Genomic DNA, 13,480 nt, shown 5'->3' with positions numbered 1-13,480 from the left:
GTGGAGTCTTCAAATGCTGTGCAAGGACCTGTTTAGCAGATAGAGGCTAAGAAGGGGTCCGCTAAGGACTGCGCACGGGTCGGAGGACGCGTGAGCAGAAAATATACCCTCCTCACATGCAATCAGTGATCCCCAGAAGCGGAAGACAAATTGACTACGCTAAATGGGGAGAAAATGCATCCTCCTACAGTGAAAAGAGAGCATTATGTCCTGCCACTGTATTTTGTATTTTGTGAACACGTTTAGAATGAGATGCGTGCAACACACTTGAAAAAGTTGGGCCAGATACATTTTTAGCACTGTGTTTTATCACCGTTACTAGTAATGAGACCTTTTCATGGTTTGAAAACTGATGAACCTTGTGTAACCAGTAACTACCATTTCTGTCATGAATGTAACCAAAGTGTGTAAAATATTGTTTTTTATGACTGTGAAATTAATTAATAAATAAACCTACCTTGTGACAGATGTGTATGTGTGTGTGTGTGTGTAGTGCCCCTATTGTCCAGCTCTCTCTGTGCTCCCCCAGTAGGTGGGGCAGTTCGTCTGGGTCTGAAAGGAAGTTAAAGTTGGGCATGATGACACTACATTTGGGAAGGAATTGGGTTCGATTGTGGTGGTAACTAGTACATTCGGTGAGATCGCACAGCTCTGTCTCTACTGTACTGAGAGTGCAGTGCTGGCACACGGTCTTTCCTTTTGGGGCAGCCAGAACAGTGTGTGTCGCCTTGTCTCCACGGGCTTGTGCGCACAGCCTGTACCTCATCAAAGTTTTTCACAGTTTAGGGTCAGACATCGTGCTCAGATAGTGTACCATGCTGTACTGTCTGTATAGGGCCAAATAACACTGCTTTGTGGGTTTGTGGGTTTTCTCCTGTTCCTGAGTCTTTGTTAAGTTAATGTGTGTAGGTGGTGTATAGGTCTGGGTTAGTGTTGTGTCCCTCTTTCTCTCTCTCTCTCTCTCTCTCTCTCTCTCTCTCTCTCTCAACTCAAGCTCAAAAGAAGCTTTATTGGCATGACAAATAAGGACATTCATATTGCCAAAGCAAGTTAGAGAGAAATAATAAAAATAACAATAAGAACAAATATATACAAAACAGTTACATGTGCAAAAAATATAAAATAGAATAAAATATTAATAAAAACAGTGCAAAATAATAATAAAAAATATAATATTTACAGTAATGAGGTAGTAATAATGATCAGTTTGTGCGTGTGTGTGCGTGCGTGTGCGTGTGTATGAGACATGATCACCCACTGTCTCTCACCTGGTGGCAGGTGTGTGTATAGAGTGCTGCTAGTGTGCAGCTCTCTCTGTGCTCCCCCAGTAGGTGGGGCAGTTTGTCAGGGTCTAGGAGGGAGTTAAATTCAGGGATGATGTTATTAAATTTAGGGAAGAATTGGGAGCGGACGTGGTGGTACTTGGTACACTGGGTGAGGAAGTGCAGCTCCGTCTCTACTGTACTGAGAGTGAAGTGCTGGCACAGTCTCTCCTCCCGGGGCAGGGAGGACAACCTCTCTCTCCGTCTACCGCTACCCTGCAGGGGGTTCTACATTTACTGCCCTAGTTCTTTCTTTATCATTCTGTGTGTGTGTGTGTGTGTGTGTGTGTGTGCGCGCACATGGCCCACCTCGTTGTTCATTAATAAAAACTGAACTCGGCTCTGTCCCCTACTCCACTACACAGTGCAGTGCTTAAAATGTAGGATGCTTTGAGGCCTACGGTTCGGTTTGATCTTTCTTATTAATCTTGAGATTCCAGCTCGGTGTAGGTACATGCCAGCGCCTCTTAAAATGATTAAAGCAGGAGCACCAGAACTCGCTTTCCTTAAGCTAAATATATCAGCCCAGGCCGAGGCAGCTGGTGGAATGCCCTCGCTCATACACACCGGGGGTTTAACAGTCAACTAAGATTAATATGATGTCAATACAGCTTTGACCGCCAACTCCTGGACTCCACAAGACATCTATGGTAGCTTATACCTGGCCTGGACATTACTAGCAGCTTTGTGGACTTCTGTACACTGTGACATGGATCGTCCTATAGCACATACTGGTGTTGTCTCTTTTACACATGCCCAGCTGTCCACATGATCTTGGAGAAAACGGCGTTTATCGGATCAGTTCTGATGCCTTTGTGCCCATTATAGGTCCCTATGATAGGGGACCTATGTGTGTTGTGACCCATTCATCTCATCACCTTTATTAAAATGATCTGTGATTTGAGACATCAGTACCTGACCGCATGGCATTCATGTCCTCTAGCATCAAGTCTTGATAGCCCAACAACCTGTCCACACTTGGAGGCTTGTCTCTCCTCAGACCGCTGTCTGTGGGTACTCGGCACAGCTCCCTGTGAGGTGTGGAGAAGCTCCAGTGAGCTGCACAAAGCTCTGATCTGAATTTAATCCTTTAATCCTTTGGGTTTTTGGGATGGGATGCTCAACAAGCTCACGTTGAGATATACATGTGCTTTTGGCATGCTTATTCCCAGTTTGGGAACAAGCTTTACATGCAAATTCTTCGACCCACAACTTGTCCGCACTTAGACCGCTGTCTGTGGGTACTCAACACAGCCCCCTGTGAGCACCCCTTGCTGTTTTGCCAGCTCACTTTAAGCCAGTGAGCTAGTCGTGTCAATTTGGCTTTTATCAGAATGACTCGGGTCTTTTTGCTGATCATATCTGCTGCATTGAACATGTGTACTACGTGTAACTACCATCGGCTTGACATTTATTGTGCTTCTGGCTGTGACAATAAGGGTGCATTCACATAAGAAGCACCGGCTGTTCCATTGTTTGATTGTGGCCGTTTAGCCTGCTGCGCTTCCCTCAGCAGCATGCACCATGCTCTTTTTTAAACTTTGACCCAGTTTGCTGTTGACCTTTTGAAAGCGTCTTCAGTAAGAAACTGTTATATATGACGTGGTAAAAGCGACTCAGGCAGTACAAACAACACTTAACATAAACAAAGCTTAACGTGAACAAAGCTTAACGTGACTTATTGTACTAAAACAACGAGCGAGGAATTTAATTAGTGGAAGATCTTATAAGCACTAATAACAAAGAGAAGTTTAGTGCTCCTATGTTGTTCATTTAATACATTAAACCCTGTTAAGATATTTTTTTTTAATGACAAGCGTTTTAGACTCTCTTTGAAAAAGCTGATTCTCACAATTTTTCAGCACCTCAAGCTGTAACACAAGTTTAAAAGTAAAACAGTGAGGAAAATCCAGCTAAACACAGATACATGTGGAGCTTTCAGAGTGACTTTGCTGGTTATTCCACACAAATGCAGATTTGTCTTACAGTGCCTTGCAAAAGTATTCAGCCCCCTTGAACTTTTCAACCTTTTGCCACATTTCAGGCTTTAAACATAAAGATATGAAATTGTAATTTTTTGTGAAGAATCAATAACAAGTGCGACACAATTGTGAAGTGGAACGAAATTTATTGGATATTTTAAACTTTTTTTAGAAATAAAAACCTGAAAAGTGGGGCGTGCAATATTATTCAGCCCCTTTACTTTCAGTGCAGCAAACTCACTCCAGAAGTTCAGTGAGGATCTCTGAATGATCCAATGTTGACCTAAATGACTGATGGTGATAAATAGAATCCACCTGTGTGTAATCAAGTCTCCGTATAAATGCACCTGCTCTGTGATAGTCTCAGAGTTCTGTTTAAAGCGCAGAGAGCATCATGAAGACCAAGAAACACACCAGGCAGGTCCGATATACTGTTGTGGAGAAGTTTAAAGCCGAATTTCCCAAGCTTTAAACATCTCAAGGAGCACTGTGCAAGCGATCATATTGAAATGAAGGGAGTATCAGACCACTGCAAATCTACCAAGACCCGGCCGTCCCTCTAAACTTTCAGCTCAAACAAGGAGAAGACTGATCAGAGATGCAGCCAAGAGGCCCATGATCACTCTGAATGAACTGCAGAGATCTACAGCTGAGGTGGGAGACTCTGTTCATAGGACACAATCAGTCGTACACTGCACAAATCTGGCCTTTATGGAAGAGTGGCAAGAAGAAAGCCATTTCTCAAAGATATCCATAAAAAGTCACCTGGGAGACACACCAAACATGTGGAAGAAGGTGCTCTGGTCAGATGAAACCAAAATCGAACTTTTTGGCCACAATGCAAAACGTTATGTTTGGCATAAAAGCAACACAGCTCATCACCCTGAACACACCATCCCCACTGTCAAACATGGTGGTGGCAGCATCATGGTTTGGGCCTGCTTTTCTTCAGCAGGGACAGGGAAGATGGTTAAAATTGATGGGAAGATGGATGGAGCCAAATACAGGACCATTCTGGAAGAAAACCTGTTGCAGTCTGCAAAAGACCTGAGACAGGGACGGTGATTTATCTTCCAACAAGACAATGATCCAAAACATAAAGCAAAATCTACAATGGAATGGTTCACAAATAAATGTATCCAGGTGTTAGAATGGCCAAGTCAAAGTCCAGACCTGAATCCCATCGAGAATCTGTGGAAAGAGCTGAAAACTGCTGTTCACAAACGCTCTCCATCCAACCTCACTGAGCTCGAGCTGTTTTGCAAGGAAGAATGGGCAAAAATTTCAGTATCTCGATGTGCAAAACTAATAGAGACATACCCCAAGCGACTTGCAGCTGTAATCGCAGCAAAAGGTGGCGCTACAAAGTATTAACGCAAGGGGGCTGAATAATATTGCATGCCCCACTTTTCAGTTTTTTATTTCTAAAAAAAGTTTAAAATATCCAATAAATTTCGTTCCACTTCACAATTGTGTCGCACTTGTTGTTGATTCTTCACAAAAAATTAAAATTTCATATCTTTATGTTTAAAGCCTGAAATGTGGCAAAAGGTTGAAAAGTTCAAGGGGGCTGAATACTTTTGCAAGGCACTGTATATTCACACTTTGATGACGTTTTACTGCACCGCTCAAGTGTTGAACAAAGCACACACGTTTCTCATGTAAATGTGTCCTAATAGTAAATAATACTATAAGAAGTAATGTAATAATACAATTTGGTGTGTGTGTGTGTGTGTGAGTGAGTGAGTGTGTGACATGTTTACCCACTGTACCTGTTGACAGGTATGTGTGTGTGTGTGTGGGTTTGTAGTGCTGCTAATTAATGTCCAGCTCTCTCTGTGCTGCCCCAGTAGGTTGGGCAGTTTGTTCGGGTTGTCTGGGTCTGAGAGGGAGTTAAATTTGGGCATGATGACAATACATTTGGGGAAGAACTGGGTTCAAATTTTGTGGTACTGTCTCTCCTCTCAGGGGCAGCCAGGACCGTGTGTCTCATCCAGTCTCCACCACTGGCTTGTGCGCACAGTCTGTACCTCATCAAAGTGTTTTACAGTTTAGGGTCAGACACCGTGCTCCGTCCCTGGTTGTGAGATGCACATTTTGGGGGTTTGGGGTTTGTCCTTATGCTCTGGCTGATTGGCAGCAAATGAATAGATCAAAGAGAACAATTAAACAAATACTACACAAATAAACCAACTAGTAGTAAATCTGTGTAGTAAGCTGGACGCAAGGCGGGAATACAACCGACAGTTTAAAAGATATACAGAAATACATACGTGACATATCTCTTCTATGCATCACATAGGTTTTTAATTCCTCCAGCACAGCATGCTTTGTCTGGAGATTTGAAAGGAGTTTATCATTAACTTTAATTCAGGTGTGAAAATCTCATCTCAGTCCAGTGTTGTTAACTCTCATATAAAGTGGCCTTCAGTTGATATTCTATTTTTCATTCTCTTTAGAGAATCTAATAACTGAAATGTAACCTTTCTGATAGAAGACACTGCAGATGTGAGATCAGTATTATGTAAATGTATGCACATTTTCAATTGTTTTATAATCAAATTATCCTCCGAGTATTTCACAGACATCAATCAGGGGGAGGAAAAGCATACATTATTGCTCCGCTCTTGAAATGGAGAGGATGTTCTTCAAGACGTTCGGCATGTCTCTACAAAACCTGTGCTGTTTTTAATAGCTGTAAATCTTCACTGCTTATATGGGCAGGATTTCATTTTAATTACGCTTAAGAGTCACATTTATTACTGCCTTCACATGCTGTAAGAATTATTTTTAATGATCAGTTTTTAGCCCAATTGTGCACAAACGTCTCATCGAGTTATCATTGTAAGAGGTAAATTTATAATGGATTGTGACATTTGAGATACCAAAAGGCTGTTATTAGCATTTGATGCTTGATAATAACTAGTACTCACATATTAATGTATCCTACTTGTATAAATTTTACATCTTTAGTGTGTACTTCATTAAATAAATGAATAAATAGTTAAATAAATAAAAATAAATAAAATAAAATAAAAAATAAATTAATTAATAAATAAAATACAAATAAATAATTGAAAAAATAACTGAATAAAAAATAAATAAAAAATAAATAAAACTAAAAATAAATAAAGGAATAAATAAATGACTAAATAAATTAGTAAATAAAATAAAAATAAGTAAATTAATAAATACATAAATAAATAAATGACTAAATAAAATAAAAATGAATTAATTAATAAATAAATGAATAAATAAATAAATACATAAATAAAATAAAACTAAAAAATGAAACAAAAAAATAAAACAAAAAACAATAAACAAAGGAAAAAATAAATAAATAAAGCTGAATAAAATATACACAAGTAAATAAAAATGAAAAAAATAAAATAAAAAGACAACAAGAAAAAGGGGTAATGTGTTACTGAGTGCCCTGAGACAGACTGGCATATTGCCAAAAAATATTTCTGCTTTGCGTCTAGTGTTTCTGAGTGAATCTCGACCCACCACTACTTAGGATAAAGTGTTTAGTGAAAATGTATCTACTTAGTCGTCAGTGTTCAGGTAACAGACAATAGCTGCTAATTGGATTTTGTACATTACACAGTACAAGAGCGCTTACAGCGCGTTCTTCATTACATACGTGTCTTTCAAACATACACATTGCAGGCTCAGGTGACATAGCACACTAATAGTCAGAGAAACATAGAACAACCTGAAGATAATTCTTAGCGTTAGATTTACTTATGCTCCCTCTCTTTACCCTCAGGGTGAAATGTTGGCAGATGTGTAACTGTTCAAATACAGTAAACCTTTAAAACAATTAATTGATTAATTCATTCATTGTCTGTTTTACCATCGCTTTATCCTACTCAGACTTGCTGTGGGTACGTTTCATTGGGCGAAAGGCAGAAAACACCCCAGACAGGTTGCTAGTCCATCACACGGCAAACACACACACACACACACACACACCTAGACGGACTCTCCAATTAACCTGACTGCATGTCATTGGGCTGTGGGAAGAAACCGGAGCACCAACCGGAAACCAACGCAGACACTGGGAGAACAAAAAAAGAACCCGAACTGCTTAAACCCAAGACCTTCTTGCTGTGAGGCGCCAGTGCTACCCACCAAGCCACTGGTGCCACCTGTAATAAATTGACGAATTAATCACATTTCAGCGACAACAATTGCTAGGTGTAAAGCATCAATGATATAAAAAAAATTATATGCTTTTAATTTTGTGGCAGCAGTTTGAGGCCCTTTTCTGTTCTAGCAGTTTGAGGACCTTTTTTGATGTAGAATTATGCGACAATGTGAGGGACTATAGAATCATGGTTTGACAGTTTTGGTGTGGATAAACTCCAGAGCTCATTCATTCATTCATTCATTTATTTATTTATTTATTTACTTATTTATTTATATATTTTTATTATTATTATTATATTTTATGTATTTATGTATTTTTTATTTATTTCTTTATATTTTTTTATTATTATTATTATTATTATTTATCATTTATTTATTTACTTTATTATTATTATTATTATTATTTATCATTTATTTATTTTTTCACTTATTTATTATTATTATTAATTATTATTATTTATCTTTTATTTATTTATTTACTTATTTACTTATTATTATTATTATTATTATTATTATTATTATATGTTATGTATTTATGTATTTTTTATTTATTTATTTATTTATTTTTTATTTTTATTTATTTATTTTAATAGGATGCCCAACAAGCTCATGGTCAGGCATCCACATACTTTTGACTTTAATTCCTAGTTGAAGTTTTACATGCAGATTTTTGGACTAAATTAAAGCTAAATTTGAAATTTGCTTTGTAGTTCAAAGCCACTTCCCTGACTTCAGCATGCGATTGAAATAGAAATCTTTAAACCTCTCGACTCGATTTGCATAGCACTATTTCCGAGACCCCAGTGGAATTCTCTGACAATTGCTGGGACTTCTGTAGCCTCCAAGACTCCATTCTTGTATCAGCTAAACCTGCTTTGGTATTCAAGCTTGACTGACTTAAACGTTAGGGACCTGCGGTTGTGCTTGCAAATAGTTTGTATGCATTTGTTTTCAGCATTAGCATGTGACAAAGAGAACACAGTTGCTAAAATTATAACATGGTAAACAAAACCTGAACAGTCACAAGCATGAAACCTTTTTTATTTTATTTATTTATTTCATCTCAGGCTTGTCATGCACTAGGGAGCCGCTCTATTTGTGGACTGTAGACTGCATGATACTGTTATTGACAAAAAGGAAGTTCATGTTATAACAGAACGAGACAAGCTAATAGTTGGAAAAACACAAACTCGGTGTTGTTCTGGTGTGTGCTCTCTCAGGGATCTCTCAGGATATCTGGCTGACCTAGAAAAGGTCCTGCCCTAACAAATACATAGAAAATAATAAACAAGTGTTTGCTATCAAACTAGCTGTGTTAGCTATTTGCAATGTTGTGTTATGTTCTGTAAAATGTTCAGCAATGGCAAAGTATGAAATACAAATCAGATTTATATTTTTTTAACAACAGAGCTTGTTTTTATTAAAGCTCATATAGACTAAAGTCCCTATTTTCTTCATCAGTAGCATCAGTGGTAATGCTTCTGGCACTAACACACTCATATCATGACAAATGCTTCTTTACAACTTTGTTTCTATAGCAATTGGCATGATCCATTTTATCATTTGCCCAGAAGTTATTCTCTTCAACGCACTTTTCTACCTGCATGGTGCCAGTGCTGGTGCCAAGACTCTGAATGGTTCAGCGGTTTTACACCAAGAAAGTAATGAATCATCAGTGGTTCTCATAGGAAACTAACACGATATTTGCGATACTTTTCAAATGAGAAGTACAAGATAAACTAAAGAACAGTGCAGCCACATAAACCCGTTGTGTGTGAGCACACGAAATCTGCATAAAACGCTCTTGCACATCAATATAATGCTGCCTTCAAGTCCTCCTCGGAAGTTCCTACTTACGAGTTCAGAGGTCGTAATTACGACATGATGTGCGTTCAAGTGGTTTTTGGTCGGGTAAAAATGTACTATTGCTATTCTTCATCAGAACAAGTGCACGTTGTGTACAAAATGTATACAAGCTTGAACTTTACATTTAACATGCAAAACTACTGCTAATAAGCTCAAACTTTATCGTTTACTGTAGGGGCAGCATCCATACCGACAGTCGCCATGACGTTTTGTTAATGACACGCCCCACATCGAAAACTCGGGGCTCATCGAAAAATCCGAGTTTCCCACTGGTAAATACGACATTGAGTTGCCGTTCATGTGCCCTCATCTCGTAAATACGATATTTCCATGATTTGGCGGTCACATATGTTGGTGCAGCACACTGCATAATAATTGTACACAATTACAACAGATAAAGCAAACAAAGCACTCGCCCTTCGTCCTGCACATAATTCTTGTCTATGACCATCGATCCCTTGCTGAAAAATTCAGTTCTGAACCCTCAGGAGCAAAATTAGCAAAATATGAGCGCCATGTTGTTCCGACTTCTGTTTCTCGATGATGGAACGCCCACATCCACGTATGGAATCATTGTGGCTCTCAAATATGTTTGCTATTTTGCAAGAACCGGCACCAGAACATTGTTGGTGGAAAGAGATATTATTGGTGAGGTGGTTCCTCTATTCTGGTCAAAGAGAGCCACAGCCACACAGATGTTCATGATGAACGAGTCTGAAGATTATTGTGCATACAGTGGTGTATATATACACAGTAGAGAAGATGTGTATGTTTCCCTAATATAGTATGAGTATCTAATAAGGTTTGATGATTGGGTGTGTCCAGGAGTTGGTGAAATATGAAGGGAGGGTAGCAGCAAACGAGGGCGTAGGTTAGAAGAGACCAAAGAAGGAAATGTTTAGAGGTAGCCAGGGCCAAATAATCCTAACTGAATCTTTGTTTTTCACATGTCCAGTTAATGTTGGATTACATTACATTCCCCCCCACTTATCGTACTACTGTAGTTTATGTTACATCAGGTTGTCGTCTTGCATTTAATTTTGATTGAAGATCTGAACGTCTGACAAATATAAAAAAATAACAGAAATCAGAAAGGGTGAAAATACTGTTATTTACTGTATTCTTGTGTTTTATTGAATTGAGATATGGTGAGAATTATTCAGTGACCCCTTGTGCTCTGGATTAAAGCATTTTGATATGACAGCAAAATGCCACTCATGGCATAACAGCGATGAGACAACTTTACATTTTCATCATTTAGCAGACGCTTTTATCCAAAGCGACTTACAGTACTGTGACAGTATACTGTCTAAGCAATTGAGGGTTAAGGGCCTTGCTCAATGGCCCAACAGTGGCAACCTGGCAGTGGTGGGGCTTGAACCAACAACCTTTGGATTACTAGTCCAGTACCTTAACCACTAGGCTACAACTGCTCTGCAGGAGCAACTTCATGACAACAGGGATCCAGCATTTCCGCCTGTACCATTTTCTTGGTGTATACTACTGGTTTAGTGACTTTTGTGTCTGAAGCTCCTGCCATTTCTGTCCTTTTAAAATATTACATATATTGTTACTTTTTGCCTGTATTATTTAAACCTGTTTATAACAAACCTGGAACAAAAATGTTCACTTTTATTAATCACTACACTTGACTGAAAGCATCTGCACTAGGGTTTGATTGAGTAGCTGTTCATATATCTGTATATTTCGTTCATATCTTTGCATCTATAACCAACATAACCTAACTGGAAAAAAAATAAAAAATAAATAAAAGATAAATAAATAAATAAAATAATAAATAAAAAATTGGCACATCACAGGAAAGTACAAACATACTTTTAACTAGACTCACCTTTACTGCAAACCAAAAGGGAAAAAAAAGAACATTTCATGAGCAACGACAAAACAGACAATGAATTGAAGACCTCGAGAATGTGAGGTAAAGAGAGATTGGTTTGGATTCGCCATTTTTTCCCTCATACTCTAGTCTTCAACAGTAACCATGGCTTGGAACAGCATAAAATAAAAATAAAACATGGGATTAAAATCCATTTCCGTATGTCTTAACAATTGACATAAGTTAGAGTGATTTTTTTTCTTCTCTAAATAGCATATACGGCGGCAAACATATACACACTAAATGTACGTAAAATTGATAGCACTGAGTGTTTTTTACTAATTTTTATTTGTTTATTTTTTATCCACTTCACTTTTTCAAGACACATGTAAACGTCTGGTCTGTTTCTGTATTTTAACTGTCAGGCTTTGATAGCAGATCCTCTTTAAAGCAGCTCAAAAAGCGGTTGGGCCAATTCAGAGGGTTGAGGGTCTTGTGTCACACTGCAGAAAAAAAATTTGTTCCACTCTCAGTTCATCTACAGATGTGTGAAAGAAGATAAAGCTTCTATCTGCTATTGGCTGCACATTTTCTATGGCTCTTAGCTTTACCCCAAGGGGGCAAGCTTTCCTGGACCATTAGCAACACTTTTCACACTGTAGTCAATCTTGGCTCATTTTTACTCTCATCTCTGCTCAGTCATCTCAGAGAGAAAGCGGAGCTGGTCAAGGTGTCAGCTTTGGTAAAAAGGTTCTTCTGATTGGTCAGGACTCTCCCATTATATCATTGCTAGGGTGTCCTAGGGTTTATATAGTACATTATATAGTGAATAACACTGATTATCTCTTCATCATGGCACCTGTTAGTTGGTGGGATATATTACACAGCAAGTGAACATTTTATTCTCAAAGTTGATGTTAGAAGCAGGAAAAATGGACAAGCGTGAGGATTTGAGCGAGTTTGACAAGGGCCAAATTGTGATGGCTAGACGACTGCAAAACTGCAGCTCTTGTGGGGTGTTCCCGGTCTGCAGCAGTTAGTATCTATCAAAAGTGGTCCAAGGAAGGAACAGTGGAAAACCGCCGACAGGGTCATGGGCGGCTGTGTTTGCCATATTAATAAGGCAAGGGGGCGTTTCCTTTGTGTGCGTCATCGGCCTGGGCAGCACTGTATCCCATAATGTTTTGCGGCCACGGCCGAAGCATTTTTAGGGGTTGTTAAGTGGGTTTTGTGGTTTAAATGCTGATTTGCTTACATGTACATAGTTATATTCCAAACACTAAAGCACATAGCACATTTTGTGTTCATGGTTATATTAAGTTTGTAAGTTATCGTTTTAAATCATTATCATTTTGTGCTTGTTCAAGCATAGTTGGAGGGATCTGCCTACGTCAGATCTGGTTTCAACTCAAAAGCAATACCTTATAAGGTACTTCCTCCTACAAATAAAAGAGCAAAGATGCTTCCTTCTTTCTCGCTGACGCCACATTATTTATATTGCGAGAGAGAGAGGCTGGAGTCACAAGTATTTAGTGTCACCTCCCCTTACACTTCGTTAAACCTAAATGGAATGGAACCCTTATTAATGTCATTGCTAAATACACCGGTATTTGTCCTAATTATTCATGTCAAAATAACTGCTGTGAAAAGGCAGTTGTAGCCTAGCGGTTAAGGTACTAGACTAATAGTCAGAAGGTCGCTGGTTCAAACCCCACCATTGCCAGGTTGCTGCTGTTGGGCCCTTGAACAAGGCCCTTAACCCTCAAATGCTCAGACTGTATACTGTCACAAAGTCGCTTTGGATAAAGGCGTCTGCTAAATGTCATACACATGTTGGATGAGTTTAATTCATTGTAAGTTCATAATTCCATTCTTAATGTCCTCAATATATATGGATGGGTGCAGTTTGGTATTGGGAACAATGCAGGACACTAGTCCATCATGGGGTTTATTATGATACATTTAGGACCTTACTAACAGACTGGCTTGGATAAGTAACCAGCAACCAACTACAGATTTTGCAGCCAGCTGGTGTAAAGAGGAGGCAGATGGCTTCACTTATGTCAGAGGAAACATGTGGTCGTCTGTGGTTCTCATCAGCCAGCATGGATGTTGTGCAATAGGTGGTGGATGACATTCAAATAGCAGACATGTTAAATAATCTGTAAGAAGAAACTAACTGAGCTCATTTTGTATGTTTTAGTTTCATTTTCTCTGGCCTTATAGAAAAAAAAGGTCGTTTTTTGGGGAGATGGTGGATAGTTTTTTTAGGCTGCACTAGCACAGTGGCTCTCAACCTTTTCATTAAACTGGCCGGCGGC

The 13,480-nt window shown here is 38.8% G+C and overlaps 1 protein-coding gene across 1 annotated transcript in view; it reads left to right on the top strand.

The window, feature by feature from the left end:
• The window catches only part of ctnna2 (catenin (cadherin-associated protein), alpha 2), a 600,844-nt gene that overhangs the window by 277,488 nt on the left and 309,876 nt on the right, over nt 1-13,480 (top strand). The window lies entirely within an intron of this gene.

The sequence above is a fragment of the Trichomycterus rosablanca genome, chromosome 14 (genome assembly GCF_030014385.1).
Source record: "Trichomycterus rosablanca isolate fTriRos1 chromosome 14, fTriRos1.hap1, whole genome shotgun sequence".
NCBI classification, from domain to species: Eukaryota; Metazoa; Chordata; class Actinopteri; order Siluriformes; family Trichomycteridae; genus Trichomycterus; species Trichomycterus rosablanca.
Note: the sequence above shows the minus strand (reverse complement) of the source record. Positions and strands in the feature narration are given on the sequence as shown.